At 37.5% G+C, this 18,089-nt stretch overlaps 1 protein-coding gene across 6 annotated transcripts in view; it reads left to right on the forward strand.

Moving 5' to 3' along the window:
* Positions 1–13,745: 13,745 nt before the first annotated feature.
* Positions 13,746–18,089, forward strand: part of prx (periaxin) — a 29,235-nt gene continuing 24,891 nt past the window's right edge. For 2 of the 6 annotated variants that reach the window (XM_079825855.1, XM_079825854.1), the window contains exon 1: positions 13,782–13,886. The gene's annotated coding sequence lies outside the window, so the exon portion shown is untranslated. Of the gene's footprint in view, positions 13,887–14,496; positions 14,713–18,089 lie in introns of those variants that run through there. The other 4 variants (XM_079825852.1, XM_079825856.1, XM_079825857.1 and 1 more) reach the window with 4 other exon arrangements.

The following is an 18,089-nucleotide window of genomic DNA, read 5'->3' on the forward strand; positions in this document are numbered from 1 at the left end:
ACTTAAAATGTGGGAAATAATGTAAATTACACAATGGTTCACCCATCTATATAATATATGATATACTATATGAGTGTTAAGACTCCTCTCTATTATTCTGAGAGCAGTTGGTGAGTGTTGCTTATTATATTTTAGGGTTTTTTTCTTCCAACCACAGACAATGAAAATGTAATGTAAAGTCGCGTTTGTTCTGACCAAGCGGGATTTGAGAGAATTAAACCATTATTATGCTATATATTATTATTAATAATAATAACTTACACCGAGGCTGAAGTGAATGGCCATTAGACACTTGTTGGTTTTCACTCTTTAAGTTGTTTTGTTCAGTAGCTGTAATACAACACGCATAATTAATTTATTGCTAGTGTATTATAACGCTAAATATTTCTGCCTCTTTTACTAATGTTCGAAAAAAAAAAACAGTTAATTCGATTTAAAATCTTTTGTCTGCCATATAACTTTAGAGCAGAGGGCAGGGCAGTATATAATCCACAAATCTGGCTCCTTCAATCATGTTATAAATAGCGTTTAAAGCCAGCATGAAATCAAAATAGACAACTCTTGTTTTTATTGAATATTGCAGTTACTTATGCAATATCTGTGCATATTATTATCACAATTCAGATAAGTTCCCCTAATGTCACTTGACTTTTATGCAGTGACATCTCTCTTCTTTTCTCCGATGACGTGTTTACTGGCGAGGGACAGCCTGTCACTCACGTGAGATCGACCAATAGCAAACCACAACGTTCCAATCAAGTCCCGCCCTATTTTTTCTAAATCAAGAAGTCGCCTACACACATCACAATAGAGAAGAAATAACATCGCGAATTCCATTTCTTTTGACTTTAAGGATTTTAATTTCTTTTTTTAAGGTTCCATTAACAATACGATGGATTTCTAAATTAGATTCTAGTTTCTAGAGCTTGATAACTGTATAGTTAAAACGTTTAGTGAACAAAAACAATCTTTTTTTTTACCCTTGTGAAAAAGAAGTGCACTTCAAATAAAAAAACTACTTGCAGATAATTTAATATTAATTAAATAAAAGGCCACTAAAGTGTATTTAAACCGTACACTTAAATAAATAAATAAAAGTGCACTTTATGCTAAAGTATACTTATTTTTCACAAGGGTACCTAAATGTAATTATTTGAGCTCCCAGGCTGCATTGCACAGAATTAAGAAAACGTAAGCATAAACGGCCGTCATTATAAGCCGTCCATATTAAGGCTACTGCCCGAAACTGGGCACAAGCTGTTTCTGCGGATCACTAGCCAGCTGATGTGCATGATCTGTCCGGGTGTGTCTTTGACTGGACACTGCCATGGACACTGAGGGTCACTGCAAGGATGTCCTGTGTTTATACACATCACCCTCCTTCTTTAAATCGTCTGTAAAATCTCTGTTTTGATCTTCTTGGCTCTGTCTACATTTAATCATTGACACTTTTGGACCTCCATGAAGTCTTAAAGATCATAGAGTCGACTCATTTTTATTTCGCTGTACCCACGGTAAAGTTCAATAAAGCAACAACGGACTTCTATGGGATTATTTGGGGAATAAATTCCCACTCCAGGTCCAGACCATTGTGGATCTGTATATTTACACACACACACAGTCAAAAGTTTGGAATAGTTAAAAGTTTGGAATAGTTAAGATTTTCTTTATGTTTTTGACAGACGTCTGTTTTGCTCACCAAAGCTGTATTTATTTGATCAAAAATACAGTGAAAGCAGTAATATTGTGAAATATTATCATCATTTGAATTCCTTTTTTTCTATTTGAATAAAATTTCAAATGTAATTTATCTAGTGAATTTCCAGCATCATTACTCCAGTCTTCAGTGTCACATGATCCTTCAGAAATCATTCTGATATGATGATTCGCTGCTCAAGAAACATTTCAGGTTATTATTATCAGTGTTAAAAACATTTGTGCTGCCTCACATTTTTCTGGAAACTGTGATACACTACCATTCAAAAGTTTGGGGTTCGTACAATGTCGATGTTTGCAATAAAATATCCCAAAACCACTTGCACAGTGTGATATATTTCATGCAGTTGTGTACTTACATTATCCCGAAAACGATTTGTAAATCCAGAGAAATTCCCATTTTTAATAATGGCTCGTCCCTTTGTCATTGTAGCCTGTTATTGACGTAATATCCTCGCTATCCTCGTTTTCCGCTTGTGGAAATCATGGCAACATACGTGGACAAATGCGTACATGGTGGTTATACAGCATCTGGCACGCCACTGTTGTCTCGTTCAGTCATCATGGATCACGATTATTCATTGGCGAGTATAGAAAATCCTAAAAAAGCCTCCTTCCCTGTTCCTTCAACCTTGTTACACAGAGAAATAAAACAAGGATCAATATCAGCGTGCCATTTTCGAGATGGAGACAGCGTGACAAATTTGTACAGTATGTGTTGCTCAAAAATACTGCAAATACTGTGAGTTTGTTCAAATGTACTTTTAGTATGACAGAATTGCAGAATTAAAGCTGCACTATGTAACTTTTCCGTCCACTAGAGCCTGCCTGTTCAAAACAAAGGTGTGGTTTGAGGACGCCATGTTTGAGCGCAGAATCTTGGGACATGTGGTCTTCACCTTACAGCCGGTGGGAAAGAATCGGGATAGGACTCGGGCAGAAATCATGTTCATGGATGCGATTATTAACGTTATTGTAGTCTGAAGCAGAGCAGGGCTGAGTGTTGTGGAGCGGAGGAACCGCTGGAGCGATTGTTAATGAGAAGAGCGGCGGGACTTTTATTATGACACAGTTGCCGGCGCCACTCCCGGTTTTCTGGTCATGAGTATGAGGTAACGCAGCTCTGTTTGTCATATTAGACACATCTGAGTGTGTTGAAAATGATGTTATGACGTTACTCTGTGTGTTCTCTCAGCGGCTGCTATGACACTTGTTCACACTGCAGTGAGAGTAAAGCGTTTCTGCAAAATAAAACCGGAAACCGAAGGTAACGCAGATATGACGCCATCGACATGCGACTCCCTCACACGTCCCGGTTCCTTCGTTAAAATAGCAATTTCCTCACGATTTACAAATAGTTGGAAACATTTGGGATATTGTAAGTACTCAACTGAACAAAATATATAACACTGGCCTTGTAGTTTTTGGATATTTTACTGAAAAAAATACATAGTGCACCTTTAAATCACCAAATCATTTGACAAATAGTCACATATCAGTAACAGGCTAACATAGCATTACATTTCACGTTCCTTGCAGCTAATTCATTATGATGACATAAAATAGTGTAATCAAACGTACAGTTAATACAAAAACGAACTCATTACCTCACCCAACACGATTCGTGAATTCCATATATCTCTGGATGGTAAAACGACATCTCCCATCATCGTTCCACTCCCCTTCAGAGCGTCATCAAGCTTCGCCTCTGTTATTGTTTCAAAAATGCGATTTCTGGCAGCAAAAACTTACATATTGTGCCTTTAAATGTTCAGTATGTAAATTTTTGTGGCATTCAGCGATGAGGTTGCGAATTCCACCGCTCAGTCCACCGCTCACCCCTCCCTTTCGAAGCACAGAAAAGCTACGGTGGCCCACACAGGACAAAGATGTTGTCGTCTGAGACAGCAGAGAGTGACTAGCGCTCTGTAGAGAAGTTTGTCCGTTTAGGGCTACTGTAGAAACATTACGGCACAAAATGGCGACTTCACTGTAATGGTGCGTTCACACCAGATGACAATGAAAACGCACGTTTCGCACAAGTGATTTACATGTTAAGTCAATGCAAAGACGCGAATAGACATTCTGCGGCGCGGATGAGGCGGCCCTAATGACACGAATTGGCGAATTTAGCCTTTCAAGCGTTTGACGCGAGATTCGCGCAAGTTGAAAAACCGGAAACTTTGGTGGATATTCGCACCACGTTAACCAATCAAGAGGTTGCTCTAGTAGTGACAACAATGAGTACAAAATCATATGTGGATACCCGGAGCTGTACGATACATCTTCATACTTTATAGAAACCGAAATAAAAAGTGAGGAGGTCGGACAATCTGGTAAGTTGTAAAAATGCTCTTTACTCAATTTGAGCTATACATAGGGGGATTTCACAGTGATTTGAACACTTTTTGCCATTGAGATGACTTGGAAAAAGTGTCCCAATCACTTTGAATTCAGCCTATTGAGACTACAAGCTAGTTAAAGCCGGCAAATTGAGCTTATTCGCCATATTTTAAAACACTCCATGTAAGCCATTTCACAACGAGACGAGCCGGCTGGCAGAAGCCCCTCCCATCACGTGAATTCACGTCTGTGTTGAAGTGAATGTCATGCGCGAATGAAGCGAGTAAACTCAAAATGTTCAAGCGTCCAACTTTGCACGATTTATTTGCGCAAGTCGCATCTGGTGTGAATGCAGTGTAAGCCGGGGATCGCGGTGTATGGAGATAAAAATGGCTCATTCTAAGTTAAGAAAAACAGAACGGCTCATTATGTAAGGTCTTTATACACCACTAAAACATAGTTATGTATATTATATTGCATTTCTGTCAATAGATCCTCATACATATTACACACTGCACCTTTAAGTATTCATTTAAGAAGAAATGAATACTTTTATTTTACAAGAATGGATTAAATTGGTCAAAAGTGAGAGTAAAGACATTTATAATGTTACAAAAGGTTTCTGTTTAAATAAAAAATATCACTATTTCCATTATATTTCTGAAGGATCATGTGACACTGAAGACTGGAGTAATGATCCAGCGTTGTATCAAATGACATTTTACACACATAATCAAATAGAAAACAGTTATTTGAAATTGTAATAATATTTTGTAACATGTATTACTGTTTTTACTGTATTTTTCATCACATTAACGCAGCCCTGGAGGACATAAGGTACTTCTTTCAAAATATATTTTGATGGGTAGTGTATAATTATGGACCTGTTTATGACTTCATGTTGACATTATTCATATATACCCGACACATTATTTTGAAGTGACTAACAGTACATTTGACTACAGGAACGATTGTTTTGAAGTAACCAGAGTTTAAGTGCTTTACATAAGGGCGAAATGCTGATAGCTACCAAATCAATCTACAACCTTTGGGTTCTCAAGCATATCAACATCTGCAGTATTTGATTTGGAGACTGTATCTTTCTGTCTGTGTGAATGTGATGCCTCTTGCACTTCAATTACCATCCGGTCCTGTCAGTGGGCCGGTGTGGTGACGAGGGTGCAGACAGCAATCCAGAGCAGCTCCCCAAACCTCGCAGAGCGCCTGCTTACTATAGGCTCAAACTCTGCCGCTGGGGACGCCTCTACAGCACAAGTGTGTGTGTGTGTGTGTGTGTGTGTGTGTGTATTCTACAGAGAGTGGGTGTGTGTAGCACCCATGGGAAGATGGGTGGAGGTGTGATGTGGTTGTACACCCTCAAAATGACGCAACAGATTCTAATCTAAATTGGCGGTCTAATTGACGTCTACACTTTTGTCAGATATATTCCGTCATTATTTTTCATTTGTTTCTTATTCATAATCATGTCTGCCTTCATAATCCTCTCTAATCTTTCATTTCAGGACACCCACTGAGAATGGACAGGAAGTCAGCTTTTATGAAGACATGGAAGCAGTTGTTTATAGCAAATATGTATTTGGGATAAACTTACGATTGTGCATAGAAGAAGAACGTTATATTTAATGTAAGAGAATGATCTTTTATCATATGGTGATACAAAACAGCTATTGTGCATAGGGTTTGTAAAGAACATTTCACTTTTTGTATCTCTCTGTGCCACTGCATGTTAATAAATGTCCTGTTAAACAAATGATTGCATTGCCTGTAGAACTGCATGGATAAATACAATTTTAGACAACTAAACAAAATAGCATGTAATTCATTAGAGGTTCTGGCAAAATGTTAATTGCTGCAGTCTATTTAAAAATGTTTAATTCATTTGAATAAATACTGTTTTGAACGAATCTCTTGTATGATTCAATAACGAACACAGTTTAACAGTCACTTGTCGCCACCTACTGGCGTAACAATTAGTGTTAGACCGATATATCGGCCGGTATATTTTACGTGTATCTGCATCGGCCGATACAAGGCTGCTGCGTTCGCCGATATTTTTTTCCCTGCATTATTTACTGACAGGCGTCCACAGGGCAGCTCTCACCGTCTTCAAACTGTCTTGCTCTCCCTCCCTCGCGCATATTAATCAAAATCAATTGAGAATTGACACAATGGTAAAAGGTCGAAAAACTGAAGTTTCACGTGGAGCATTGGACAGTAGGAGCAAGATTGCACCTACACTCAAAAAAATGCTAAGTTAAAAATAACCCAAGTTGGGTTGAAAATGGACTAATCCAGCGATTGGGTTGTTTTAAGCAAACATTTAACCCAACCGCTGGGTCAAAACAACCCAATTGCTGGGTTAGTCCATATTCAACCCAACTTGGGTTATTTTTAACCCAGCATTTTTTAGAGTGTATAACCATTAAATGACTAGGTTGTAAATAGTTTTAAAATTAAGTATAGTACAGTCAGTGTGCACTTTATTATGCTGCTTGCTTGTTGATACTGTGTGCAATAGTGTAATTATTTTATTTATGCTTAAATATTTATTTTCACCACTGAACTCTTTTTTTTTCTTCTTGTTCTACCTCGCCTGTTTTTACTATTTGTTCAATATTGTTTTTTTTGTTCAATAAATGTTCCTTTTTTAAATTGTACATTTTAAATTGTTATCATCATGATCATTGTGTCATTTTTAAGATATAAATTGAGGGAGCAAAAGTAGTATCGGCTCCAAATATCGGCTCAAGAAAATCGGCAGCCCGTATCGGTCATCGGCACTAAAAAATCCATTTCGGTCGATCCCTAGTAACAATGTAATTGATGTTACAAAATGATTTACTCTATTTTGATCCCTATAGACATCAGTGTTCATATATGAACTATACACCTTTATCCCAGTACTTCTGCGATATTATGAATTATTGTGACAGAACTAAGGACGCTGTGTGGTTGAAAAGACGTGTGTGAAGCTGTTTTATACCTGTACGGTATGATTGTTGCCTAAGGATAAATACAACAGCGCCAAAACTATGATTTGAGCAGTTAAACAGCACACATTCTGGTCAAAGGCATCATGTTATCGTGTCCTGCACAGAGGTAGGCTATACATCAAGTATTTGCTACAAAGTTTTTTAGCATTTAATGTTGTATTAATGTGGCTGATGTCTTACATCAGGCCTGAACTCCAAAAATGTAGCTTTAGTTGTTGTAGGAAGTCATGCATTTTTAAGACGGTATTCACTGAGCATGAATTATAAATATGTTTACAAACACAAGCCTGGATTCTGTGGTGCTAATGCGAGAAAAACTAAAATTATTCAAGCTGCTTCTGTCCAAAACGTGTTTTAGTGGAAGTTCATAATAAGACACATGTGCAATTTTTTGTATTATTATGTATTCTTAGAAATATATTATAATTGTATCTAATGTGCACTTGTAATGTACTTAAAATCTTAAAGTATATTTATTCAAGTATAATATTACTGAAATGAAATGGCATTTAATGTACTTAAAGAGCACCCTCATGATGTTTAATAGCAATACTATGTACTATTCATAACACACTTGAGAAGACTTTTAAAAGATGCACTTTGTAATAATGGCATTAATAGTTTTGATATAAAGTACATCTATGTTTTAATAATATCTTGTCATGTATTAAAGAAGTGAACATTTTGATAACTATTTTAACTATCATCCTAAAGCATGTGAAGTACTTGTGGAATTTGATATTACATTTTAAACTTACATCCAAATGTGCAAGCACAAATATATTTAAATATATAATATATATAAATTCAACAGAATATATTCCAGTTTACCATAAATACTTGTCAGGACATTCGGCAGTACTTTAACCATATTTCAAAGACAATAGAAGTTATTATGAAATACTTAAAGGGATAGTTCACCTAAAAATGAAAATTAGCTCATGATTTACTCACCCTCATGCCAGGTGTATATGACTTTCTTCTTCAGATGAACACAATCAGAGTTATATTAAAAATATCCTGGCTAATCCAAGCTTTATAATGGCAGTGAATAGCAGCCCAAAATTTGAAGCCCAAAAAAGTGCATCCATTCATTGTAAATGTACTTCACACGGCTCCGAGGGGTTAATAAAGGCCTTCTGAAGTGAATTGATGGGTTTGTGTAAGAAAAAGATCCATATTTAAAACTTTATAAAGTAAAATATCTGGCTTTCGTAAGCTTCAACTTACGAAAAAAACTTAACTGACAGTATGGCGTCAGACGTAGCGTAAGCAATTTGAACGAGAGGCATTACATTTGCGTTGAATACGGAAGGCGGTCTAGCTATTATTTTACGTTATACTTTTTTTGTATAAACTTTGATTGTGTTCATCTGAAAGAAGAAAGTCTTATACATCTAGAATGGCTTGAGGGTGAGTAAATCATGGAGTAAATCACTTAAAAGTATATTATTTCTGTAATAATTACTCAGTAAAAGTATGCTAATTTGTACTTTTTCAAAAGGAATACTAGAAATATAAACGCACATATAATACATTGCTGGCCTTTTGGACACACTGCGTTATTAAACAATTACTACATGTGTAGCAAGTTTCAAACTTCTAGATTTAGTCAATGACATTGTAACGTCAACCAGGGGCCGGTTGCATAAACTGCTTGGACTAGTCTTAAAAGTTAGTCGTCTATTTTTTTCTTCAAGACTGTTCTTAACTTTTTAAAGTCAGTTACATATAAAGTTAGATTGGTCTAATTTGAATCAGAAAAGTTAGACTGATTCTTGACTAATTGCTAGTGTGTCAAATTAGTTCTTAAGACATAGTCTAAACATAATGGCTAAGTTTATGCAACTGGCCCCAGAGGGTGAAGTCTGCCCAGATGAAAAACAAAAGAAACAGGAGGCGAGAAGAACGACACTGGTCAAATGAACTGGTAGTCCCACGAGTCTTTATAAAAGGTTCGCACAAAAGAGTACACTCTTCCCATACATGTAAAAAGAGTGAGGGGAAAATGGAAAGAAAACACTCTGAAAAACGTTACAAAATCAAAGGGGAAAAGTAGCATTACTAAACTGTAAATAAAGCACCAGTCGGCCATAGAGCAGTCATCTCTCTCCTCACACTCAAAATGCATGCGCTGCGCGCTCACATACAAACAGCGTGCACCACAGAAGCGGTTATCTTAAAGGCACAACAACATTAAAGGAACACTCCACTTTTTTTTGAAAATAGGCTCATTTTACATGTCCCCTAGAGTTAAATAATTGAGTTTTACCGTTTTTGAATCCATTCAGCAGATCTTTGTATCTGGCGGTAGCACTTTGAGCATAGCTTAGCATACATCATTGATTCTAATCAGTCCATTAGCATCTCATTCAAAAAATGACCAAAGACACTTTCAATATTTTTCCTATTTAAAACTTGACTCTTCGGCGCAATGATCTTCTGCAGCGGCGCAATGATTGGTTGGTATTCTGTGAAACATGGTGGTAGTTACACCTTCGACTTACTATCACAGCCCTTTACAACACACAGAACCATGGCTAATCACACAGCTAAATCCACAACACAATTTGTCGGCTGCAAGCCTGAAACTTTCTCTGCAACTACACAAACTTAGTGCCGGTCACATTGAAAGTTACCTATAGCTGGGCTACTTTCAGACGCTGCGTAATATCATTGCGCCGCTGCAGCCATGGGCTTTTCTTTACGGCCGTAAAGATCCGTGACTATTACGCAGTAATGAGAAAGTAGCTCCTAGCCATATAGGTGTAGAAAATCGCAACTTTTCATTTTCAGTTGGTCTTAGCACACGATGTAACTGTAGAAGAGTCAAGTTTTAAATAGGAAAAATATTGAAAGTGTCTTTAAATGAGATGCTAATGGACTGATCAGAAGCAATGATGTATGCTAAGCTATGCTAAAAGTGCTACCGCCAGATACAAAGATCGGCTGAATGGATTCAAAAACGGTAAAACTCAACTATTTAACTCTAGGGGACTTGTAAAATTAGCCTATTTTCCAAAAAGAGTGGAGTGTTCCTTTAACATCATGAAACGTATTCAAGGTGGCCGTTACAACATGTAAACAAATGTGGTCTTTGGTGTCACAGCTGTTTTTATATTACATGCCTGATGTTTTGACCAATCACGACTGGAACTATCCATTTTAAAATAACCATAATCATGCATATTGTTGCATGTTTGACGGGTCCTCTTTCCTGGATGTAGACTCTGGGAATCAGGGGCCGTTAAGGAAGTGCTGGCCGAGGCCTGTGCCGGTTCGGGCCTGTTTGTGACTGCGTGTGAGGGAATGTGTTTTTCTTTTAATTATATTGTGGAAGCTGTTGAGCTCTGTCTGACAGAAGCCCTGATGGCTGTTTCTCACTAAGCCCGATAACAAGGCCGTGACTAAAGCCACCACACGGAAGAACAAAAGGCAGGAGCTTTAGTCAGGGGCCGCAAACTGCTGACTCTCAGGGCCAGTTAATGCAGCATTCTGCCCTGTGTCTCCCTGTTGTCGGCCTCTGTCCATCCATCTCTTTTTTCTCCACCCATGACCGCATTCTCGTTCACTTTTGACACCAACATGCCCCCCAACAAAGAAAGCCAAATTCACACTCTCTGTCTCGATCCCTGACCCCCTCCTGAATCTCTTCCCGAGTCAGTGACCGTCTCGCCTTCATGCTCGCTGGAAGCGATCTGCTCACAGACCCAGGCAGAGACCCGGCCCGAGGTCTGACCCGCGGTAGTGGTGCGTGTGATGCATGTTCAGTGAGTGTGTATCTCGTCATCTGCCATGTGTGAGTGTCTGCGAGGGATCTTCCGGATCAGCTGGACGCCCTCTTCAGATGCAGGTGGGTTTGCTGACACAAAAGCTCTTGAGAAAAGAAGTGCGCTTAATTGTATTGAATGTGCGCTTGTAGTGTATACTTCAAATTATGAAAGTATTGTTATTTTTTTAAGTGATTTAAGAGAATATCAATGAAATAAAAGGCCACTTAAGTGTACTTATAGAGTACATAAAAGTTACTTTTTATTTGGTAGCACTTTACGTTACATGTACTTTATGAACCCTACACCTAACCCTATAGTAAGTACATGTAGTTAATCAATATTACCCAGTACTTAAATATATAATTACACTGTAACAATGACACATTAAAATAAAGTGTAACGCCTTGTTAAAGTGTAATGATACATTTAAGTAGTGAGTAATAAACTACATGTTCTTACTATAGGGTTAGGGTTTGGTTTAGTTGCATGTTATTAATACAGTGACTACATGTAACACGTGTAACAAGGACATAGTTTTACTTTAAAGTACATTTTAAATCATTATGTTTTAATAATATTTTGTCATGCTTTAAAGAAGTACACTTACTTTGATGTGTTGACTAACATACATGTAAAGTACTTGATTATGATTCTAACTGCTATTTGGTATTACATTTAAAGTTTAAATGTACTCAATTACAACTTCATCAATACAATGTTTAATTACGTATATATTTAAATTGACATACAAGTTTCAATAGAAATTACATTAAAGTATATTTTAGTTTACAAAAAAATGCTTGTTATTTCAAAGATAATAGAAGTAATTATGAAATTACATAAAGGTGTACTTGAGTCCAAACTGGGTCGCGAAAAAACATTTAGAATTGCATTTAAAATAAATGTACACTTTTCATGTAATTGAAAATAACATGCAGTTAAGAGTCTGAAAACATACGTAAATTAATTTCTTAATAAACACTAAGTATGCTAAAATGTTTTTTGTTTCTCTCACAAGGAGCAGCGTGTTTAAATTATTCAGCATGATAACAGTCCATTCATTAATATACAAAGGATCAGAAGTCCATTGTTATTTTGTTGCTATTTAATCTTTTTAGCTTACATTTGCCAAGCACTTTTAGCCCTTTTTACTAAAAACATGTGATTTAAAGTGCATACTTATGTGTGACATTGCTGTATAATGGGCTCATTATCTGTGTAATGTAACTGGATATAGAGATCTGCAGTGATAGAAGTGTGTGGCTGCAGTACATTATCCTTGGTTTCATTTTCAAACTTATTTTATACACTGCAGAATTTGAAGAGAGCTAGTTTAATGTCTCTCATTAGCTCATTTTAATATTTTAATATATACAGTAACACACACACACACACACACACACACGCACGCACACACACACACACACACACAGGGAGTTGCTTTGGTGCCATTCTCAGATTTCGAATACATTCAGTTTACACTTAAGCATATTCTGTTAAAGTACATCATTTGTGTAATAAGTACTCTTTTTGCAAGTATGCTTATGTAATACTTCTACTTTTTCACAACGAGGGTCCAACTTAGACACCTTAATGTTATTAATTATATCTTGCACTTACAATCACAAGAAAATCAGCAGAAAATAAAGAGCTAAAATGAGCAATTTCTCATGGAGGCATTTAAATAACGAGTTTTGTTATTAGTTTATATATAATGACGTTTCCGTAAATGTGATTAATTAAACCCATTAGTATCACAAAACATCAGAGAACTCCTCAAGCTAATACTTACAGATGTTTGTTGTTTTCCTGCTGCTGATGATGTCACTTCCTGGTGGATGATGTCATTAAGGACTGGGGATATCAAAAAACGGAATGAAAAGTGAATCTGAGCATACAAGAAATTGCCAGTTTTTCATGTCACCACAAAAATAGCAACATCATTTTAAATAAAATGTCTCTTAATTGTGATAAAAGAACTAACTAATCATTCTTTAAACGAATCCGCTCTCCAGTTTGTCAGCTATGAATTATTTTAAAAAGGAGGTGAAGTTGTTGACATGGCGAAGGTTTATAATGGGTTATCTGTGTAGGAAAGGAAGTATGTGACATCTATATTTGCTTATCTTGAACAGGATTTCAGCGATGAATCAATGCCGAAGACTTAAGATATGAATTTGTGTGACAGTATACGCAAACTTAATTTTTTTTGCTTTGTCATGTGATCACACTGCCTGTCTGTTAGTCCATCAGTGTCACATGACGTCCAAGGCCAGCTGTCTGCTCTGGATTCTTGGCTGCTATTCTGCTGATAGGCGCATTCGCCAATAAACTGGACACCTCACCTTGTGCCAGAGAAGCCTCCCCTCCTCGATCTGAGCCATTATACCGCCTATACTACTAAACAATAACAGAATTACAACAATGCGAGCACACACATACCCGGCTAGAGGCTTTAAGTGCTATTTTGACCCCGTCGATCCACCTGCATGTCACGCTGAGGGGCTAATGAATTTTGGCAGAGTCTTGTGACCTGTTTGAGTTGTTTGGGCATCACCCCGGCTCGGTTTCGACATGGGCAGGGTGCCTAAAAAACAAGCAGACACACCTCACTGTTGGACAGAAAGCTACTTTAAACTAGGGTGTTAAGCCCGAGACAACAGCTGCCAGACCAAAAAAGTGAAACTGTGATTTTCTCTCAAATTCTTATTTTTGGATTCAGAGGTCCAAAAAATACCTCATTACAACTTATTTTCACTATACCACATGTTCAGATATTGTTGGGTATTTTGTGTTATGATAGTAAACTGTTTGCGTCCTGCCAATTGAGACTCTCTCACCCTCTGTATATGGGGCATCCCACTGGCTTTACCCAATTGGCTTGCTGACCACCTCCCCTATCAGAGTCCATAATAATACTGCAAATGTCCCGGCCAGTGCGCGTCAGTCAGAGAATAAGCTGGCTGAGAGTAGGGGGGAGAAAGAGAGAGTTTGTTGCTGAGGGAATAATTGATTCTGCACAAGGATACACTTAATAAAGGTAGGTAATAGATGCCTTGTGTTGGGTTACGTTGGATGGCTTTGAGAATGACAAGACTCTCAGATTGACATGGAAACTGCACAGCTAAATATGAATCACGTTTAGGTATTACGCTTAGCTCTCGAATGGAGGATTTGCACAAACCTTAAGAAAGTTAAGCTGCTTTTGGTGCTGTTATTGTTTTTGGCTGCTGTACATTTCTTTCATTTGTGCTTAATCAAGTTATTATAAGTTGGTAGTTGAAGAAACTCTCAATGCTGATAACGATAACAGCAGACCGGATGAAGCTTACCTGAGTCTTTTAATGTTCCTCATACTTGCTTATGGCACTGAAAGTGTATGTGTGTCCTGGTATTCCCTATGTTATGTGGGCCAAATGTCCACACAAGGATAGAGATAACAGTCATTTTTGACCTTGTGGGGACATTTTGGCCCTGTTTCTGTGATGGGTAGGGTTATTGTAGGGGGATAGAATATACAGTTTGTACAGTATAAAAATCATTATGTCTATGGAAAGTAACGTGTGCGTGTGCGTGTGCGTGTGTGTGTGTGTGTGTGTGTGTGTGTGTGAGATCCTCCTGTATTAGTCTTACACGGTTGCAACAGCTGCGGCTGTGGTCATAAGATCGGTCTCACGGTACTGTGTGGAGTTCATGGCCCAACATGCCATAGTTAAGATAGCAGCATGTGATGAAATACAGTGAGAGTTAAGGACAAGACCCTTCCTACAGAATCAGATTCATCAACAACCAAGATCATAGGCAGTCATTTCATAAGGACTTATATTGTTTTCGAAATATCTCGAACGGACTGACAGGCATCTGTGGTAAACTAAAATATACTTTATGTCATTTCTGTCATGTGTTTCAAAACTTATATGCAATTAAACATTTATGATGTTGTAAATTTGTACATTTAAAATTTTTAAATGAATATTAAATATCAAGTACAACTTTTAATTTGACATTATTACAAAGTCCATTTGTTTATACTTTATTTTAAGGTGTCATTGTTACAGTGTAATTATTTATTCATATTAATGAACAATGTTTACTTACTTTAGGGTTGGTTTAGGTTTAGTTGCACGTAATTATGCATAATTTACTATAAAAGCTACATGTTACATATGTAACAAGGACACTATAAAATAAAGTGTTACCCTTTATGTTAGTGTGTCCTTGTTACATTTACTGTAAGAGTAAATTATGCATAATTACATGCAACTAACTCTAAACCAAACCCTAATTCTAACCCTAAAGTGCGTTCATTGATATTACTCAGTACTAAACTGAATAATGACTCTGGGTTACACTTATTTTAAGGTGACGTAGTTACATTGAACTTACTCAAATAAGTACTGAGTAACATTAATAACTACATGTACTTATTATAGAGTTACGGTTAAGTTTAGGGTTAGTTAGTTTGTTAATTATGCATAACTAACTGTTATTATTTACTATAGTAAGTATCTACATGTAGTAATGTGTAACTACGTCACCTTAAAATAAAGTGTTACCTGACACTGTAACAAGGACACCTTAAAATAGTGTAGAGTGTTAAGAAATGTTGTGAAAGTGTACTCTCTTCAAGAGACCTTTTACTTCATTAATATTGCATTATGTGCAACAAAAGATTTGAAACACCCCACAGGGGAATTTCTGCTCTAAATCAGTGCTGAATGACTGGCAGACTCTGTCAGCGATGTTTGATATGTTTTGATACTTCATGTGCCTTCAGCCAGCTCCTCCCAACACAAGTATGGGAATAATGTCTCTGTGTGTGATACTAGTGCCATTCCTGCCACGTTTCAGGAGTCAGATGTGTTAATGGGACACCGGTGCACTGAGGAGCGAGTCGGGGTACGGGGGGTTTGGGGTCGAGACTTGTCGATGTCGCTATAGATAGGCTGTGATGCCGCTAAAATATGCAGACTCTTACACGCGAGTCAGATTCGGTTTGGAACAGGAACAACCACATGCTGTTGTTCAGACTGATGCTGCTGTTGTGGATGAGATGATGTTACTTTCACACATTTTGTCAATTATTATACAGCATAGCCAAAAAGTATAGGCCTGTGTAGTGTCATTGCTGAAAGTGTCCAAATACTTTTATATAGCTTTATCATTTAAAACCTATGTTTTTATTTATTTATTGTGTGTGTGTGGGTGTGTATGTGCCTTTGTTTATATTACATTGTGGGGACCAAATGTCCCCACAAGGATAGTAAAACCTGAGATCACCTACATTGTGGGGACATTTGGCTGGTCCCCATGAGGAAAACATCTTATAAATCAGACTAAATGATGTTTTTTGAAAATGTAAAAATGCAGAATATCTCCTGTGATGGGTAGGTTTAGGGGCAGGGGCAGTGTAGGGGGATAGAATGTACAGTATGTACGGTATAAAAACCATTACGTCTATGGAAAATCCCCACAAAGATAGTGAACCAGACATGTGTGTGTGTGTGTAGCGGCGCAATGACTTCCGTCAACATAACCAACGTGACCACCTGCTTGCACAGGGAGCGTGCCTTGAAAGCATGGAGACATTTCTGAGAGACGATTCAGAAGATATTTACTTTGGTGCAGATCCTGAACCTTATCTATTTGAACCGGAATACACTGAAGATTAGGTTGTCACATTGGTTATGTTGATGGAAGTTAGCCTATTTTCAGGCGCTGTGTAATATCATTGCGCCGCTGCACTCATGGTACGGTAGCCTGGGAAAACCCAGACAACTTCCGGCAAATTTAGATTTGCTCTGCAAGTAGTCTGGCAAAGAGTCCATTCAAACCCATTTCTAAACCCTAGAAATCGTGGCACCAATCAGAAACGTTGGGGCGGGCTTTACAGGATGACGACAGCGCAGCGACGTTGAAGCAGATTTTCCGCTGCTGTGGAGCATCACTCGTTCGAATCAGCTTTCGCGTCTGTTTTAAGCGATTTATTTTCCTTAAAACCCGAGCAAAGAACAACACTCGAAGCCTTTATATCTAAAAAAGATGTTATCGCTGTCTTACCGACTGGATTCGGCAAAAGTCTGATACCAGCTTGGCCCTTTGGTGGCTAAACGAATGGGTCTTAGCGAGAGTCCTCTGGTAGTGTTAATGTTTTACAAAATATAGTTTTAAGTCCTTTTCAGGAGTGAATGTAGATGTTTAAAGCTCAAATCTGTGGTTTATTTATAAAGAGAGCACCTTTTTTTGTAAATTTGATCTGCCGTTTTCGGAGTTGTGAGTTCCAGTGGTTCAGCGGCGCTCAATCGATCATTGAGCCCGCCGAGAGGCGCCTTTCCTCGGCCAGTCCTTCTGCCGTCTGCCGCTGGCTCTGATGTCTCTGTAGTGGTTAAACCGTCTCGTCTTGTGTAGATCTAACGGCTGATCTTTGCTCTCATTAATCTATAATTTGTTCCTAGACAGATCGTTTTGTCTGAGGGCAAAGTGAAGTTCCATAACTTTATATTTTTAAGATATCGTTAGCCTCATAGCATAATTGCCTATGACTTAGGCAATTATGCTATGAGGCTAACGATATTAAACCTTACCGTTGTAGTCTCCTAGCGCTGACTTTGACTGAATTGCTTTATTTATTGTATAGCTTCTTATACCTTTTACTTATACTTTTATATTTGCTATTGATGATCACACATAAACTGACATTTAACAAAAAGAGACTGGGTTGTGTTTTGTGTCATATTTAATTTATTACAGTGATAATCATAGCCTATATTATGTGTGTGTGTGTGTTTTTTTAAATGTAAACGAAAAGAGGCTGGGTTTTTTATATTTCGTTTTGTTATAAACATGCATTGAAGATAATATGCATTGCCTGCACTACATATACAAATATATACTGAGTGATACTGTCAAGAGCATAGTAGGCGGACTAGTTTCCTCCCGTCCTCGGGAGTTCGTTGTCTGGAGTCAAACTTGGTAAGTCACGGACGCAAGTCAGAAGTTCGCGTACGAAATATGTCATAAAACACCACTGCCTCATTTCATAAAAAAATAAAAATTAAACATAATAATAATAATAGCCACACGAATGTGGTTCAGGCAACGCGTAGCTAGGCCTACATTGATTATCTTATATATTTATAATAAAACGAAGAATAAAACACCCTGCCTCTTTTCGTTTACATTTAAAAAATAATATATTAAACATTAATACGTGGTTTAGGTAAGGTGACCAGATTTCTGAAAT

This window comes from Gobio gobio, assembly GCF_949357685.1.
Source record: "Gobio gobio genome assembly, chromosome: 9".
Classification (NCBI taxonomy): Eukaryota; Metazoa; Chordata; class Actinopteri; order Cypriniformes; family Gobionidae; genus Gobio; species Gobio gobio.